At 39.1% G+C, this 18,185-nt stretch overlaps 1 protein-coding gene across 4 annotated transcripts in view; it reads right to left on the reverse strand.

Moving 5' to 3' along the window:
* AFF2 (ALF transcription elongation factor 2) overlaps nucleotides 1-18,185 on the reverse strand; it is a 495,721-nt gene that overhangs the window by 104,894 nt on the left and 372,642 nt on the right. The window lies entirely within an intron of this gene.

The following is an 18,185-nucleotide window of genomic DNA, read 5'->3' on the forward strand; positions in this document are numbered from 1 at the left end:
GAAACATCTTGCAATGAGAATAAAATACTGAAGCTATAATCTGACAGCTGCAAATCCTTCAAAGGTGTAGAGGGAACCAAGATTGTTTCAGCTAATTAGATATTTGAGCTCTTATATTTATGTCATACTCTGCACACATCTTCCCTCTCTACTTTCCCCTAAATCAAGGGGAAAATACTATTTCAGCACCTCCAGAGATGACTGGATTCTATACATTTTTACTACTAAAAGTGCAATAAACGTAGTGATCAATCACTGTGTAGGTGGGATGTGGCATTGGATCTCTACAGGACAAGGTGCTTGGAGTCTCCCATGAAAGAAGAGGGGTATGATTACAGTCCCTAGCTCTAGAGACTATTGCCAAAGCTTGCTGGGTCTCTCTGGATGACAGAGGTAAAAGGCACAGTGAACCTGCACTGTCTTTCAGTGCCCTCTGCTGCTGGGTAGCTACATGGCCACAAAAGAGCTGGGAGAGAAATGACTAGTCATTAACCTTCTGATATATGACTGATCTCTTCCTGTAAAATTTGATCTGAGAGATGTAAGCCCATGATGTGGATAAGAAATCTTTCTCTCCTAAGGCAAGGCACCTGAAAAATGAGTGGTCTGGATTTTGGTGATGAACCAGCACTTTCAAAATTGTTTATGGAGCCAAAGAGTCATTTGTTTCTATGGGGATATTAATTCCAGTGGCATCCCCTCTATCTCCAAGTGTGAGCTACAGCAGGAAGAGTAGCTTATTATCTTAAAATTCACCTACACTGTCTTCAAAGACCTATTGGTGTTCATATTTTTATTTATTAAATACAATTTTATGCCTCATCCTTAGGCTTCAAGAGGGGACAGTCTCAGGTTCTCTGGACCAATTACTGTTTCCTATGCATACATTGTTCTTTCTTGGATCTAGGCTCTACATCAGTCTCAGCTCCAGGGCTAGAATTATCTTTCTCAACTCTGGAAATCCTATTTATCCTTTGTAGCCCAGTGATCCCACTTCCTCTACAAAAGCTTTCTAGAAGAACCCCTATCTCAGGAAGAATATTTTTTTCCTCTGCCCAACTCTCAGCTCCAGCTGGATCACAGCACAGCTTTCCACGGAATGTCTCCCCACAAGTCCCGAAAGCCCATGTGGGCAGAGGGTGCTGTATTTTCACCTTACTGTGCTTCACAGCACCTTCCCAGAAATGATAAGAGTCTACTGGTTTCATTTTGCAGACAAGGAAGGAAAAATTCAGAGAGGTGAATTGCCTTGCTCAAGGTCACACAGCTATTAATAGTTAATGCTAGAGCCAATCCCAAAATTTCCACCTCTGTAATCCCACCTGGGTGTTTTTACAGAGGAGAAGCCAGAAGGAAAGAGGAAGCTTCTAATTTGATAAATAGGGGAAAAGTTATTTCAGAGGTTATGTTCAAATATTGAAAAGAGATTCAGGGCAGAGTGGGTATCCAACAACTCTCCAAAAAAAAGCACGGTTCCCCCACTTTCATGCTCAGCCACATAACACTAGAATGTATACACTGAGGTCTGCAAACCAAAGACTGATATAAAGAATGATTGGTGGGAAGGACAACAGTTAGAGTTGCTTTCGGATAAACTAAATTTGCAGAATTTATGACTGTCCTTCAAGAGACTAAAGGATGTGTTGAAGATCTTAGAGAAGGAGAAAAATATATGTTGGTATTTCTTTTGCAGTTGCAGGCTTATGATTCTGAACAAATAGTTCTCTACAACACATTGTGGGAAATGAAGACTGCATCATTTTCATAAGCTATAGAACTCAAATATTTAAAACTACCTATGCTTGTTATTATAAATGGCTTTACTTTCTCTCTCTCTCTCTCTCTCTCTCTCTCTCTCTCTCTCTCTGTGTGTGTGTGTGTTTGTGTGTGTGTGTGTGTGTGTTGTGTGTGTGTGTGTGTGTGTGTCTGTGTGTATCTCAATACATCTAGGGAATGTCTATGTGTTAATTTATATTCAAGTAATCAACAAAAGAAATGGGAAATAATTCCGGCATTTAGATGGTCAATGCTCTGAGACAGAGAAAGTGCTAAGTATTTGATCAGCAGCATGGAATTTGGTCCTCACAATAAATCTATGAAGGTGATGATGTTACAGCTGCATTTTTCATATGGGGACTCTGAGGTTTAGAAAGGTTAAGGTGTTTGCTCACACACAAACAGCCAGAAATCACGGAGGCAAGCATAGAACCTAGATCATTTCCAGCCAGAATCGGGAGTATACAAGGTTTTCCTAGAGGGTACAACTTATAAAAGATGGTATATTCAATAAAATTGATGGCAACAACAAAAATCTCACAATACATATTAACATGAAGTCAAGATACTTGGATTCAACTGCTGGCTAAGCAAACCCCAATATCTGGGGTAATTCACCAGCTCTGAGGTACATCTGTGTCCCTCATCTGCTCAATGGGATAATACTTTTCTGTCACAGGAGGGTGGTGGTGAGCATAACAGGAGGTAATGCATGTGAAAGTGCTTTATGAAAGCACAGAACTAATAATACGGGGCACCATTATGTCTGGAAAGATATCTCAGTTGGAAATAATGGACTTCATTAATACTATTAACAAGCAATCAGAAACAGAAGTCTCTGTGTGCCTTTGCCCCGCTCCTTTTAATTTTCTGAACAATCTGAAGGTAATCCATGATGTCTTGGGAAATGTATAAGGGCATCTCAAGGCCAGATGTAGAAATGGGCTTATGGTCTTCAAGTTTCTCTCCTTCAGGTAGAACTAGCATATCCAGAGTCAGAGCACAGAGGTCTGAACTCAGCAGTTATTTTACTCTCCAATCAACATTATATGATTTTCACATGGAGATGAAATGTCCTGAAATGTACAGTTCTGGAAATAGGCAGCCAATCTACACAGTGATTGACACTAAACTGCCTCCCCCTACCCCCACCATGCAACAAGCTTGGTATGGATTTGGTTGTTAATAACAGAAAATCTGATGCATATATTTAAGTTCCAGTAAACACAAGTCAACAAAGTAACTAGGAAGGCAAATCACTATTACTTATCTCTGGAGGCACTAGGCATTCATTTCATTCCACTTCTTCCCTGACCTATTAAGCTTTACTATTGAATATACATGTACTTGTTTGCATTTTCATCCTTAGCTAATGCTGAACATTACTCTAGGGAAAGCGTAGGATTATGAAAGATTTTAGATTTAATTATTATAGCAGCACCATTCACACCCATTGCAGTTAAGTTCGCCTCAGCAGAAAAATGGTAATCTCTTTTCATGAGGTTATAATTCCATAGGCAAATTCATCACACATTGGCTATCACAAAAATGTGAAAAAGAATGCTCATATAAACGTATGCCTGTGTGTGTGAGATCTTAAAAAACAGACATCGTTCTTCAACTTTTCAATTAGGTGAAAACAGAACCAATTAGACCTCCTTAGTGAAGCTGGTTGTTTGGTCAGGGTCTAGTCATCCATAATGTTCATCTTGGTGCAAAAATGCTGTTTTTCATTTTTACTATAACCTATTATTTGTAGCATTAAGACACAGAATATTCTATAAAACTGTGACCAAAAAAACCAAGTTCTTGCCCTGAGAAGATGATCCTATAAAAGCTCAGATAGTGAAATTTGGATGAGATAGAATGGACCAAAAGAGGATCATTGCCCTTGGTTTTCTGAGCCTCAAGCTGAACCTAGTGGCCTCCAAGGGTTCTTTGCATTGAAACATTCTAGTGCACTATGACATGACAGGCCCCATGCGAATCATAACCATAAAATCATAAGATCACTCTCCAAAAACTTGTTGATTTACATAGTTGAATGCTTAAGGGATTTTGAAGAGGAAAAAATAGAGGGCTTGAAACATTACTATAGAAGGCTGTAGGAAGAAGCTCTTGGTTGAGTCAGCATGGACGTAAGTGCAAGGCCTAGAGAGTCAAGCAGACCTGAGTTCAAACACAGGAATCCTAATGGATTTGTTTTCTTGATCCAGCAAATAAGATCCTTTAAATCTCAATTTTGTATACGTTAAAATGGGCAATAATAATACCTACTCTGTACAATTTCTAGAATTAGAAAATACAGTTTATATAAATTGCCAAGGAGCCAATATAGCTACCAGCTATCACCTTCATCTTAGTTACTATTGCTATTGTTATTATTATTGGCAGAGAAATTTTTAGAGGTGGGAAGAATAATTTTTAAAAGGTGAGGTGGTAACCCAGAGGTTGGCATAAATATCAGGCCCCACACATCATTGGAAACCCTTGACCAAATAAGGAGAGGTTCAAAGACTATTAAAGAGTTTGGAAAGTTTCAGGGTTTTGGTTTACTCTTCTAGAAATGGCCTAAACCCATCAGCTCTGTCTTGGGTTTCCTTAGATTCTCTTGGAGTGCTTAAAATATCCCAGAAATTTTGAAAGCCAGTTGCAAGAGGAAACATCCAGACAGTGTCAAGTGAGAGCTCAGAAATAAATGAGTGACACCAATGTTCTAATCCTTATACCTGGGAAGCTACCTGCAGATCCAGAGAAATGAATCAAGGGTGACCCCCACTAGAAGTTGTGCTCACCTTGAGCACCATGTCTTTGGGCCTGTCACTCTCAGGAGGCTGTTGCTACACACATCTGGCTCTGAAGTTTGTGTATAAGACTGGGCATAATAGGCTGCTAGTTGATCCAGAATTCTTGCTCAGAAACAACTGTTGGGACCACTGAGTTGTTCTCAGGGCTTGCAAACCTACTCAGAGCCTTTTTGTGAACTACAAAATGGTTTTCCTCTTGGCAGAGAGCAGCACTTGATACCGGCTAGATCCCAGCTTCAAGGTATGTATGGTGCTAGCTGCAATGCTGATGACTGATTCTCAGATGTACGCTTCCAGTTGAAAGTACTTGTGAGTGCTATCTCTTTCACATGTCACTGTGTCTCCTAGTGGAGAGAACCTCAACATCCCTAACATATGGTCACACATGTTTTCTCTGATAGGTAGCTAGCAATACCTTTCTATTGTTCAGTACCTTTAATGGTGAGAATGATCTGCCATTTAGGAGTTACCATGTGCTTTCCTGTACCTTCTACCTTGCAGCTGAGTCTTGTTCCCTATAGTCCACATTCAGAGACTAGATTTGCAATGGTGTTGAAGATGGAACCAGTGTTGCCACCTCTGTCATGTAGAGAGGGAGGGGGCCATTTACTGAGGTTTTGAGCTTTTAATTAAAACACAGAGCTATAACTTCTGGCCCAATGAGTTTGGAGTCTTCTAGTTACTGGTTTAAATTATCACTGTCTTTCTAAATACCCCAGAGTTCATGGCAATCAAGGTAAGTTTCTAATGGCCCAAATGAATACTGTGGTCCCTCTTCTAGAATAGTAACTTAGCCCTCTTGACTCCTTAAAGGGCACTTCCTCTTTATAAAGTAAGCTAAAAGAAATAAAACATGACTGGCTTAGAATTACTCAGGGAATTATATATTTTCCTATCTAGTGCTTTGTAGTCTCTGCAGCACTGAATCATTTGTTCTTAGGAAGGCAGGTGATAAGGAAGGGGAGGTGATATTTTTCAGAGAATTCATTCCACTTCCCTGCAGTAAAGGTCCTCAGGCTTTCCCCACCCTGCTTAGGAGGAATTACATTTCATTTTCACAAGGTGTTAACTTAATGGTTTCTGATTTTGCAGGATTCTCAGTGAGGTGTGGCCATTGAATCAGAAACGATTTTTTTCTTTTTTAAAATTATTATACTTTAAGTTCTGGGTACATGTGCAGAACATGCAGGTTTGTTACATAGGTATACATGTGCCATGGTGGTTTGCCGCGTCCATCCCCCCGTCATCTACATTAGATATTTTTCCTAATGTTCGTCTTCCCCAATTGACCAACCCCTCTGTTATCCCTCCTCTAGCCCCTCCATTACCTGATAGGCGCCGGTGTGTGATGTTCCCCTCCTGTGTTCATGTGCTTTCATTGTTCAACACCCCCTTATGAGTGAGAACATGTAGTGTTCGGTTTTCTGTTTTTGTGTTAGTTTTCTGAGAATGATGGCTTCTATCTTTATCCATGTCCCTGCAAAGGACATGAACTCATCTTTTTTATGGCTGCATAGTATTCCATGGTATATTAGAATGGCAGTCATTAAAAATCAGGAGACAACAGATGCTGGAGAGGATGTGGAGAAATAGCAATGTTTTTACACTGTTGGTGGGAGTGTAAATTAGTTCAACCACTGTGGAAGACAGTGTGGCGATTCCTCAAGTATCTAGAACTAGAAATACCATTTGACCCAGCAATCCCATTGCTAGGTAGATACCCAAAGGATTATAAAACATTCAATTATAAAGACTCATGCACATGTATGTTTACTGTGGCACTGTTTACAATAGTAAAGACTTGGAACCAACCCAAATGCTCATCAATGATAGACTGGATAAAGAAAATGTGGCACATATACATCATGGAATACTATGCAGCCATAAAAAAGAATGATTTCATGTCCTTTGCAGGGACACAGATGAAACTGGAAACCATCATCCTCAGCAAACTAACACAGGGGCAGAAAACCAAACAGTGCATGTTCTCACTTGTAAGTAGGAGTTGAACAATGAGAACACATGGACACAGGGAGGGGAATATTACACACCGGGGCCTGTCAAGGGGTAGGGGGCTAGGGGAGGGATAGCACAGGGTGTGAGGGGATTGGAGAGGGCTAACTTTAGGAGAAATACCTAATGTAGGTGACGGGGGGATGGATGCAGCAAACCACCATGGTACATGTATAACTATGTAACAAACCTGCACATTCTGCACATGTACCCCAGAAGTTAAAGTATAACAATAAAAAGAAAAGTTTCTGATTCATTGGCCACCACCTCACTGAGAATCCTACGAAATTCTTGTCTGAGGGCTGTGGCAGTGACGAGTTTGAAAATCTGTATTATACTCCATAGGAACAAATCTCCAGGATCTATTGGGTGGGGACCCATGGCTCAGTGTCAACCACTGTGCCCACAGGCAGGATCTAAACATGCACCCTGCTATGGGCATGTGGGCCTGATAAAGATTGTTTTCTGTAGCTGATGGCCTTCTGGGGGTTCAGAAAATAGGTATTTCATAAGATTATTTGGGCTCCTTAGTATGAGAACTAGGAGTTCCCTCAGGGATCATCTGGTCCAGGGATTGGCCATAAAGGCCTCAGCCCAAAGCAGCCTTCCTCTGTTTCTGTACTGCTTATGATTTTAGAACAGCTTTTTATTTTTTCATTTTTAAGTGTGTAAAAAATCAAAAGAAGAATAATATTTCATGACACATAAAATTTATATGGAACTTAGATTTCATTACCCATAAATAAAGTGTTTTTGGACTATAGCCACTCCTACTCATTATATCGCATCCATGGCTGCTTTCGAGTTGCAATGGCCACGTGGAGTAGCTGCTACCAAAAGAAGGCTTGAAATATTTGTTACCTAGGTCTTTATGAAAATAAAGTGTGCTGATCCTTGCTTTAGGTCAGCAATTTTCAAACTCTCAAACTCAAATATCTTTTCTTGGGTAGCCAAATGAAACCTTACAAGACACCAAAATAAGATTAAAGTGGTTTGTTTTGTTGACTCCCAGGGATTTGCAGGAACAATGCAGAAAAACAACTTATCTAGTTATGATTCCTCATTTCATGGAGATGGTTGAGGCTTCATGGATATTGCATATGATTTAATAAGAGAACTTGAGCTTAATTTACTTACCCTCTCCAAACCTCAGTTTTCTCTTCTATGCAATGGGAATAAAAATAATATGTATCTCAGAGATTCAGAAAGTACTACATAGTCTGACAGGTTAGAGTGCTGAGTTCATAAACAACAGCAGGAGAAAAGTAGAGTAACTATCCTTTTGTCTGGACACATATGTGGTACATATGAATTTACATCTATATTGCATACAAAAGCCAAAGCTAATAGTGTGAACGCTGGTATATATGACTATTGACTCGAATCAAATTGTCACCTCTTCAAACTTGGAATTCCTTAGAATTGATCACATAAATTCAGCACAATACCAGTTTTCTGCTCCACTGTCATTATTTTGGATTTGATTTTCATTTTCTTGGTATATTTCTCTGAGTTATATAATTTCCTCCCAATGTGGGAACTCAAGGTATCATGCAAATGACAGAGTGCCTAATAGAATTCAGATGGCTTTCAAGAAAATGTTACATACAACAAAACACTCTTGCATCATTTTTTAGAAGTATGTGTGTTAAAACATCTAAGAGTGAATTGCCCCAGAGAAGACCATAACTCAGTAGACCAACCTAGGCCTGAAAACAAATGCTGGGATAATTCCAAAGAAGAACACAGAATCTTTTATCTTAAAAAAAAAAAATGTCAAGCATGGACCCTGATAGCTGATGTTCTGCTCTTTGGTAGGGCAGTGCAAGTCCTCTTGAAATAATTTCCTTTGAGTCATACTAGGTGACATGGAAAGTCATTTAAGTGGAGCAATAGCAATTCATTCAAGACCATTTACTATGCTTGGTATTTGTGGGTGAGATTGTAGGAAGTAAAGAATATAGACTGACTGAAAGAAGGAGGCAGCAAGGAAACCAGTTAGACCGTCATCATAGTACTCCAGGTAACACAGGTTGGTGGCCTGGGTCAGGGCACAGACAGTGGAGATAGTGGAGACCAGATTCTAGAGACATTTCAGAATTAGAGTCAACTGAATTTGGACACTGATGTTCCTAACATTCAAGGTCGTCTGAGAACACTGAATTTAAATCAAGATTTCCACCAGACATCAAAGCCATCCCTCACACTAGGCTGCCTCTCTATCGAATGTCTCTTAATTTTGATAAGGCTCAGATGCCGAGTGAGGACCTATGGTAGACCTCTTTCTATCAGGCAGAAGGCTGTCTCTAGTCTTCAGCATTTCTCTTTAAAGACAGACCCAGTCACTGGTTAGCTTCCATTCTCAAGTGGTGAGGAAAGGCAGAATTCTTGCCAAGAAGGCTTTCTTTTGGAGTTGTCTCTCTCAGTCTCCCTTTAGCTTCTTAGAGCATCTACAGCAGATTAGATATAAGAAACCCCTGTGGTTACCTCCAAGTACAATCACAAAGGGTACTTTATTACCCATCTCTTCACATCAGCTCCTGATTATCAAAAGATTAAGGAAGTAACTCCTATATGAAGTTAATCCATTAATATCACTCTCCAAAACAACTGAAATATTAAGTCACTATTAAGTGCACTACAACTCATACCTGCTGACATCCATTGTGTCTTACATTAAACTCAATGGGGACAAGGACCAATTCTTAGTCCTATGTGATGCATGGCAAATTCTCAGCTGCTGCTAACAGAACACTTTAGCTTGGAATGCTTTAAACCATTTCTCAAACCCATTTCTAGAGAAAGGCTGTCAAGAAGGTCTATTTACCTGAACTGACACAGCAGATAGGATTTCCCTTATGCTGGTGCATAAAGAATTCACATTTTATTTCAGATCGTTTAAGCAAAATATTCAAGCCTGACAATGTAAACCCAAATAAAATTTTGACAGCATCGTTGCTCAGTTATTTATAAAAATCCCACCTGATTTATATGCTCAGCTCTTTTGGCTGCATTGAAATCACTCTCCACACTCCAGGTCAGGGTAAGAAGTAGATTGCTTTCTAACCCATATTGACAGTATTTTAACTCTGTAGAGCTGGATAGATCTTCATGGGCACATATAGCCCAGGAGTCCTGTGAGCATTCCAGCAGATGAATATGAGTACCACCTGTTACATACACATATAAGACAGGGCAAGGTCAAGGCCAAGGCCTGGCTAATTCAACCAATAAAGATACAGGTCCACTTTTAGATACAGATAGTTTAGTACTTACTAAACTAGCTTGAAATAAAAGAAGAATTACCAAAGGTGCCAGCTAATCCCCAACTGTTGTCCACACACCAAGAAGGATACCAACCAAAACAAAAGAGACCAGATGACTGAAGACCAAATTATAGGACACACTGTGGTTGAGGAGTCAATTTTAGACTTCAGCTTAGCAGTCGTATAGGCTAGAGTTCTATTCTGTGGAGGGCAGGACAGAAAACTCAACAGAATCTGGGAGGTGATGGGAAACTGTCTCATAAAAGCATCCCAAAGGAGATAGGGAGGTGAGTAGAAGATGGCCTCAAAGTAGATCTTACGATCTTCTTGTCCTCTCTTGTTATGGGAGGATCATTGGGTGTTCCACGAAGGCTCAGATTAGCTGTGGTTTAAGCCTCTGCTTATGTGGCCTGTTTGGATACCTGAAGGTCTCCAGGATGCCATGGTAAAACTGTTCTCCTACACCACGAGATATTCTTGTCAGTTGATAACTACTTCTTACAAGACATGTTTCAGATCCTGGTGACCTGCTGAACATAACTCTCATTTACTAATGTCTCATTGTGAATGTGCTGCCAACATTTAAATTCTAACAAAGGCCGGTAGTATCATTACCATAAACAGAACAATAGCTAATGGACTTGTTTCTCTGTTAGGGATGATGCATGTAAGCTAAGTTAGCCAGAGCTCATCATGTAACATGTCAGGTCCAAGGGCACACATCCATAAGAACTAGCCAATATTCAGAGTCCATAGAGACCAGTAACTTTCCACTTTGCAAAGCTAATTGACTTGTGTGTGACTACTGAGTACGGTGAAGAGCTCAGTGTAGCAACAGGGCAGGCTACTGTACTTAGTAGTCACACACAAGTCAGACCCAAGTTCAGACTCTCACTAGCTGTATCATCTCAGACCAAATCCCTTGAACTTCTGAGTGCCTTACAGAATTGCTGTAACTATTAAATGCGGTATCTCACTTCAAACCCCTAGCACATAGGAATCACCCAATTTTTATCATCTCTGATTATTGGCTCAAGATAGTTCAGCTTGAATTATCCTGACACATCAGATGTCATTTTATTTGGAAACAAGGCAACTAGAGAAATGTGTTCTCGTGTTAAAGTAAAAATTGAAAGAAGGAAAATAACTGTATCTTTGCCACAAGTAGCTTTTGCATGCCAGAAACAGAAGTAGATCATAGTTTTAGTATAATGATATTTTTAATATTTTTTTAATATTACTGTATCAACTTTTTCAAGTCTTGAAAATTCAAACCTAGATAAAATGTAACTGAACTATATATCATAAAATATGAATCTAGTATATTCCAGGAGTGCTAAAACATTTTGATAATGAAATGTCTATTCATAGACTATAACACATTATCAATAAATAAAATGATGAAAACCAGACGATCACCTCAATAGATGCCAAAAATAAACTTAATAAAATGTTATATCCATTCCTTATCCAGACTCTTTAACAGCTAAGTAGAGAAGGATATGGAAGTTATATAACAAATATGTAACTGAAACTATCAATCTAAGGTATGTTTTAGTACATATGGAGGGTTAGATCAATTTTAAACATATAATTTAAAATGAAAACAAAATCACAGATGACCATGTTTCAAATGTTTTAAAAAATATGTATTAATGTTGATTCATTGGGTAGACAGAAGGAACACAAATAGACTAATATCATCCAATGACACCATTTGTTCTGATAATTACTCCAATTTAAACAGTTTTAAGGCATCACATATGGCTTTCACAAGGCATTCTTTCCATGTAGGTAAAGACAAAATAAGAAAATGACATAAAAAGCCTCAGTTTCCATTTCCATGTTTCATAAATTATGTATCCTTTAAAAACACATCACCTTTTTATTGATATTCACAATTGTCTGCAAGCTTTATAAATGCAGGGATGCCTTATAACCTGATTGAAAATTTGATCTTACTGTTTTAACAAAATGAAATTATTTTAGAAGGGGCTCCACAATGTCTGGGCATATATTTTCCCTAAGTAACAGTATGAGGTATGCATTTTCTTCTGCGAATTCAACATTTATGTTGATGCACTTGGCTGCAGAGCCAATCCTACACTGGCTCTAATACAGAGGAATTTGCTGAACATTTTGAGTAATGGTACTGAAATAATTTAACGGCTCCTTCTGTGCATGTTAAATGAGTTGCATGATTTATTTAGCTTTTGCAGGAAACTTGTTTACACTATAAATTATAGCACATGGTACAATTACATTGATGTGGAAAGCCAATCAGGTTGAGTCATTTTGGCCAACTCTCTCCAAATTGTAACTTAGGGCAAATAAATTTTCTGTGTCTCACCAATACACTATGGGTGTTTCTTAATCCTGTGATCCCGCTGAACACATGTAAGGCCATTATCTTAGCACTACCACTGACTCCTAAAGAAAAATTGAACCAGAGAGGAGGATTCACAAGAAAAGGGAGGGCCACTGTCAACAAACAACATGCCCACAATATTTGTGGGTTACAGTAAACTGTTCTGTATTACCATATATAAATGAATAAGAAGAGACTGGCTTTCTAATTCTGAAACACAGAAATAACACAGGTGTCTAACAATCAAAGGCTCTGTAATTCAATATCCTTAGGTGTAACAATACATAAAGGAAATAGCAAGGAGTTGGGTGCTGGATAGACTACAGGTCCAGCCTGTGCTCTTGCATTTACTAACTGTACAAATCTGGGCAAACTAATTGACCTCTCTGAGTTGCCATTTTTTTTTTTTTTTTTATATCTAAAATGAGGCTATCGATGACAACTTTTCAGGGTTGTTGTAAAGATTAGCTGAATTAAGATGTGAAAAGAGTTCATCGTGAGCACTTGATAAATGCCACCGTTTCCACTACTACTGATATTAAGACAAATGGGAACCTGGTTCTTATATCTATATATTTAGAAGCAGCCTCAAAAGAGTAACTGTAGAGGAAATCACCAGGTCTCTGGTTGAAGAAAGCAGTTTAAGCAACAACAGAGAGACATGAGAGTAGGTTTTACATACAGTAGATAAACATTTTATTAAATTGGATATCTATTCTTTCCTGATTTGGCTTCAGGCAAGAGGGTGGCAATTCTGAATACTTGCACAGAACTTGCCTATTTCTATCCTGTTATTCATAGACTCACATTTTTGATAGCTAGGTAACTAGTTACTTAGAAAAAATCAGAAAGAACTATAAATATAGATACGTGGAGAATAGCAAAGCACAATACTGGCCAAGTTAGCCTTTAATATCTAGAACAAGGAAATCTATTTAGGATAAAAAATGTAGTCTCTCAAATAAAATTGCTATAATCATTCTAGGAATAACATGTTAGTATAATCAAAGCACTTTGAACCTGTCACATCATACCTGTCAGATGTACAACTATGACTTGAGGACTTGCACCTTGCCTCTGTTTCACAATAAATCCAAGTCAGCAAATACTAACTAATAATAACTAAGACTTACTGAGGTAAGCTTAATGTATGCCAGCCATTCACTTGTCTAAGTGCTCTAATGGATCGTCTCATTGACTCTTTCCAAGAAATTGGGGAGGTTGTACTTATATTTTCTCTGTTCAAGTGAGGAGATTCAGGCTTAGAAAAGTTAAGAAGACAACACACAGAGTGACAGAAAATATCTGTGGGTCATATATCTGATAAGGATCTAGTATCGAGAATTTATAAGCAATTCTGGAAACTCAACAATAAAATGATAAGTAACCCAATTAAAGAGTGAGCAAAGGATCTGAATAGACATTTTTCCATAGAGGATAACACTATGGACTGAATGCTTGTGTGTCTTCCTCCTTCAAAGTCATACAGAGTTGAAACTCTAATCCCCAATATGACGGTATTAGGAGGTGGAGTCTTCAGGAGGTAATTGGGTCATAATGGTTGAATATTCATGATGGGATTAGTGCCCTTCTAAGAAGGGACCTAAGAGAGCTTGCTTCCTTCATTCTCTTTCTTTGTACCATGTGAGTATATCAGGATGAGGGTCTTTAGCAGAACCCAACCATATTGGCACCCTGATCATGGACTTCCCAATAGCTACTTAGGTGAGAAACAAATGTTTCTTGTTTAAGCCACCCAGCTTATGGTATTCTTGTTACAGCAGCCCAGACTAATGGATACAGAAAGACAAGTGACCAATAGGCAGATGAAAAGATGTTCAACATCCTTAGCCATCAGGAAATAGACATAAAGTAGAAACAGCACAGACGTCAATGAACTGATGGAATGGATAAACATGATGTGATAGATGCATGAAATGAAAGATTATTCAGCTACAAAAAGGAAGAAAGTCTGGCACATGGTACACCGTGAATAAACCTTGAAAATAATGTGCTAAGTGCAATAAACCAGTCACCAAGGGCCACATATCACATGATTCCGTTTATATGAAATGTCTAAAACAGACAAATCTGTAGAGACAGGAACAGACTTGTTGCCAGGGCTTGGGGGGATGGGGCAAGGGGAGATTCTTTTGGGGTTATGAAAATTTTCTAGAATTAGATAGTGATGATGATTTTACAATTCTGTGAATATACTAGAAAACACTGAATTGTATACATTACAATGGTAAATTTTATGTTATATGCATCTAAATACAGCTGTTATTTTTTTTTTTTAAGTCTCACAGCTGGCCAAAAGAAGAAGGTGGAGCTGGTATGGAAATCCACATGATGCCAAAGCTCATGTCCCTAACCATTCTGCTTACTGTCCTGTAAAACGAAGTACGGCAGAAGGTCTCCAGTGCATTTCTAGACACATCTGCGGACAAAAACACAGAGAAAAAGAGCTATTTTTTTCCTGCCTAATCTCTTTCTCATTGCACTTTTTTTCCTAAATTAAAACTGCAATTGATACCACCAGCAGAAGCCTCACCAAGGGAAAAGGGCTTTGTCTTTTCCAAAAGAGACAAAGCACTACATTAAAGAGACAGCTGACTGGAAGAGGTGGGGACCAAGCCAAGATCCTGTGGGCAAACACTCTTCTCTTCTCTGACTTTGGAATTTCTAAACCTGAGGTTAGTAAAGAAGGAATCTCTCTTTGCAATGTCCCTCTCAACAGTACAAATCACCTGCCCCCACTCCTAATAAAACCTACGGGAAGGCATGTGGTTAAAGTGGTCTGCCAGTTTGGATGAGTTGCTCTAATACAATGTCAGGGTTGATGGAAGGAGGCTCACATTTTAGTGATTACAGAAGAAGCTGGGGTAAGGATCATGTTGTGTATGAATTCATTAAGCAAAGGTAAAATGGGACTCTGAATCTATTTCAATGAGAGAAAAAGGTGTCCATTCTTGCTGGTCAGAGGTGCAGACTGCCTGGGTTGCAGCAGTTTTTCCTTTGCTGAGTCCATGCAAGGCCTGGTCCTTAGCTGGCTAATTGATTTACCAAATCTTAACATGTGAGATTAGGTAGCTGGGTTCCTATCAGGGCCCTGCACTGGTGTGCAACTCCTACAGTAAGGCAAAAGTTAACTCAAAAATTCAATTTAGGTTGGGGATCCCTTAAGCTGAGAGATAATTTCCCTTTAATCTTCTTCCAGTTGTCTATAGTCTAACTTTCTCAGTCTTAGATATGACACTGTAAAACTGTCCACACTGCTCTTTTTCATGCAGAGGGCATCATCACCCCACCCCCACCATACACACTCCCCTTACCAGTGACACTGTTTCCAATCATTATCAGATACAGAAATCTTTGGTCACCTTGAACTTGATAGAGACCTTGTTGCTGTCTCCCCAACTGCCACCTTCCATTCCAGCCCTGGATAAAGAAAAATACCCAGACAGAGAGGATGTCTTGTCCCTGTGAGATTATGAAGGCCACACTAACTGCAGGCTAGGTCCAATTGTGGAATATTCAGTTGCCCCCTTGGTTTTCAGACCAGAAAGTAAAAGGCATGTTCCTCTCTCATTCTTCTTGCTTTTGGTTATTTTTAATAGTCCACCAATCAGGGCCAAATTGCCTTGTAACTGTCTGCAGAGCTTGAATCTGACAGAGATAGCTGCTATTGTTAATAGGAGCCTTCACTTCAACCCATTTAACATGCCTCGGTTTGACAGCTTCACAATAGCCACCTTCCCTTCGAAGAAAACTGTGATTTAGTGGAAAGAAAGTGTGGGACAACAGTGTGATCTGTCTCTTTGTCTCCAGCGAGTTCTCTTGGCATAATGTCCCACTACAAAGCCAGGGAATGAACTACCAAAGTAATGGATTAATTCCTGGACACTTACACCCTCCCAAGACTAAACCAGGAAGAAGCTGACTCCCTGAATAGACCAATAACAAGGTCTGAAGTTGAGGCAGCAATTAAGAGCCTACCAATGAAAAAAAGTCCATGTCCAGGTGAGTTTACAGCCGAATTCTACCAGACGTACAAAGAGGAGCTGGTACCATTCCTTCTAACACCATTCCAAACAATACAAAAAGAGGGAATCCTCTCTTACTTATTTTATGAGACCAGCATCATCCTGATACCAAAACCTGGCAGAGACACAACTGAAAAAAGAAAACTTTAGGCCTATATCCATGATGAACATCGACACAAAAATCTTCAATAAAATACCGGCAAACTGAATGCAATAGCACATCAAAAAGCTTATCCATCAGGATCAAGTACGCTTCATCCCGGGAATGCAAGGCTGGTTCAACATACGCAAATCTATAAACGTAATCCATCACATAAACAGAACCGAAGACAAAAACCACATGATCATCTCAATAGATGCAGAGAAGGCCTTCAACAAAATTCAACAGCCCTTTATGCTAAAAACTCTTAATAAACTAGGTATAGACAGAACGTATCTCAAAATAATAAAAGTTATTTATGACAAACCCACAGCCAATATTTTACTGAATGGGCAAAAACTGGAGGCATTCCCTTTGAAAACTGGCACTAGACAAGGGTGCCCTTTCTCACTGTTCCTATTCAATATAGTATTGGAAGTTCCTGCCAGAAAAATCAGGCAAGGAAAAGAAATAAAGGGTATTCAGTTAGGAAAAAAGGAAGTCCAATTGTCTCTATTTGCAGACGACATGATTGTACATTTAGAAGACCCCATAGTCTCAGCCCAAACCTCCTTAAGCTGATAAGCAACTTCAGCAAAGTCTCAGGATACAAAATCAATGTGCAGAAATCACAGGCATTCCTATACACCAATAACAGACAAACATAGAGCCAAATTATGAGTGAACTCCCAATTCACAGTTGCTACAAAGAGAACAAAATACTTAGGAATACAACTAACAAAGGACATGAAGGACCTCTTTGAGGAGAACTATAAACTACTACTCAAGGAAATATGAGAGGACACAAACAGATAGAATAACATTCCATGCTCCTGGTTAGGAAGAATCAACGTCGTGACAATGGCCATACTGCCCAAAGTAATTCATAGATTCAATGCTATCCCTATCAAGCTACCATTGACCTTCTTCACAGAACTGGAAAACCACTTTAAGCTTCATATGGAACCAAAAGAGAGCTGGCATAGATCCAATAGATCCAAGACAATCCTAAGCAAAAAGAACAAAGCTGGAGGCATCATGCTCCCTGACTTCAAACTATACTACAAAGCTACAGTAATCAAAACAGCATGGTACTGGTACCAAAACAGAGATATAGACCAATGGAACAGAACAGAGGCCTCTGAAGTAATGCAACACATCTACAGCCATCTGATCTTTGACAAACCTGACAAAAACAAGCAATGGGGAAATGATCCCCTGTTTAATAAATGGTGTTGGGACAACTGGCTAGCCATGTGCAGAAAGCTGAAACTGGACCCCTTCCTGACACCTTATGCTACAATTAACTCCAGATGGATTAAAGATTTAAACATAAGACCTAACACCATACAAACCCTGGAGGAAAACCTAGGCAAAACCATTCAGGACATAGGCATAGGCAAGGACTTCATGACTAAAACACCAAAAGCACTGGCAACAAAAACCAAAATGGACAAATGAGATCTAATTATAAACTGAAGAGTTTCTGTACAGCAAAAGAAACAATCATCAGAGTGAACCAGCAACCAACAGAATGGGAAAAAACTTTTGCAATGTACCCATCTGACAAAGGGCTAATATCCAAAATCTACAAAGAATTAAAGCAGACTTACAAAGAACAAACAAACAAAGCCATTCAAAAGTGGGCGAAAGATATGAAGAGACACTTTTCAGAAGAGGACATTTACAAGGCCAACAAACATATCAAAAAATGCTCATCATCACTGGTAATTAGAGAAGTACAAATCAAAACCAAATTGAGATACCATC

The sequence above is a fragment of the Saimiri boliviensis genome, chromosome X (genome assembly GCF_048565385.1).
Source record: "Saimiri boliviensis isolate mSaiBol1 chromosome X, mSaiBol1.pri, whole genome shotgun sequence".
NCBI classification, from domain to species: Eukaryota; Metazoa; Chordata; class Mammalia; order Primates; family Cebidae; genus Saimiri; species Saimiri boliviensis.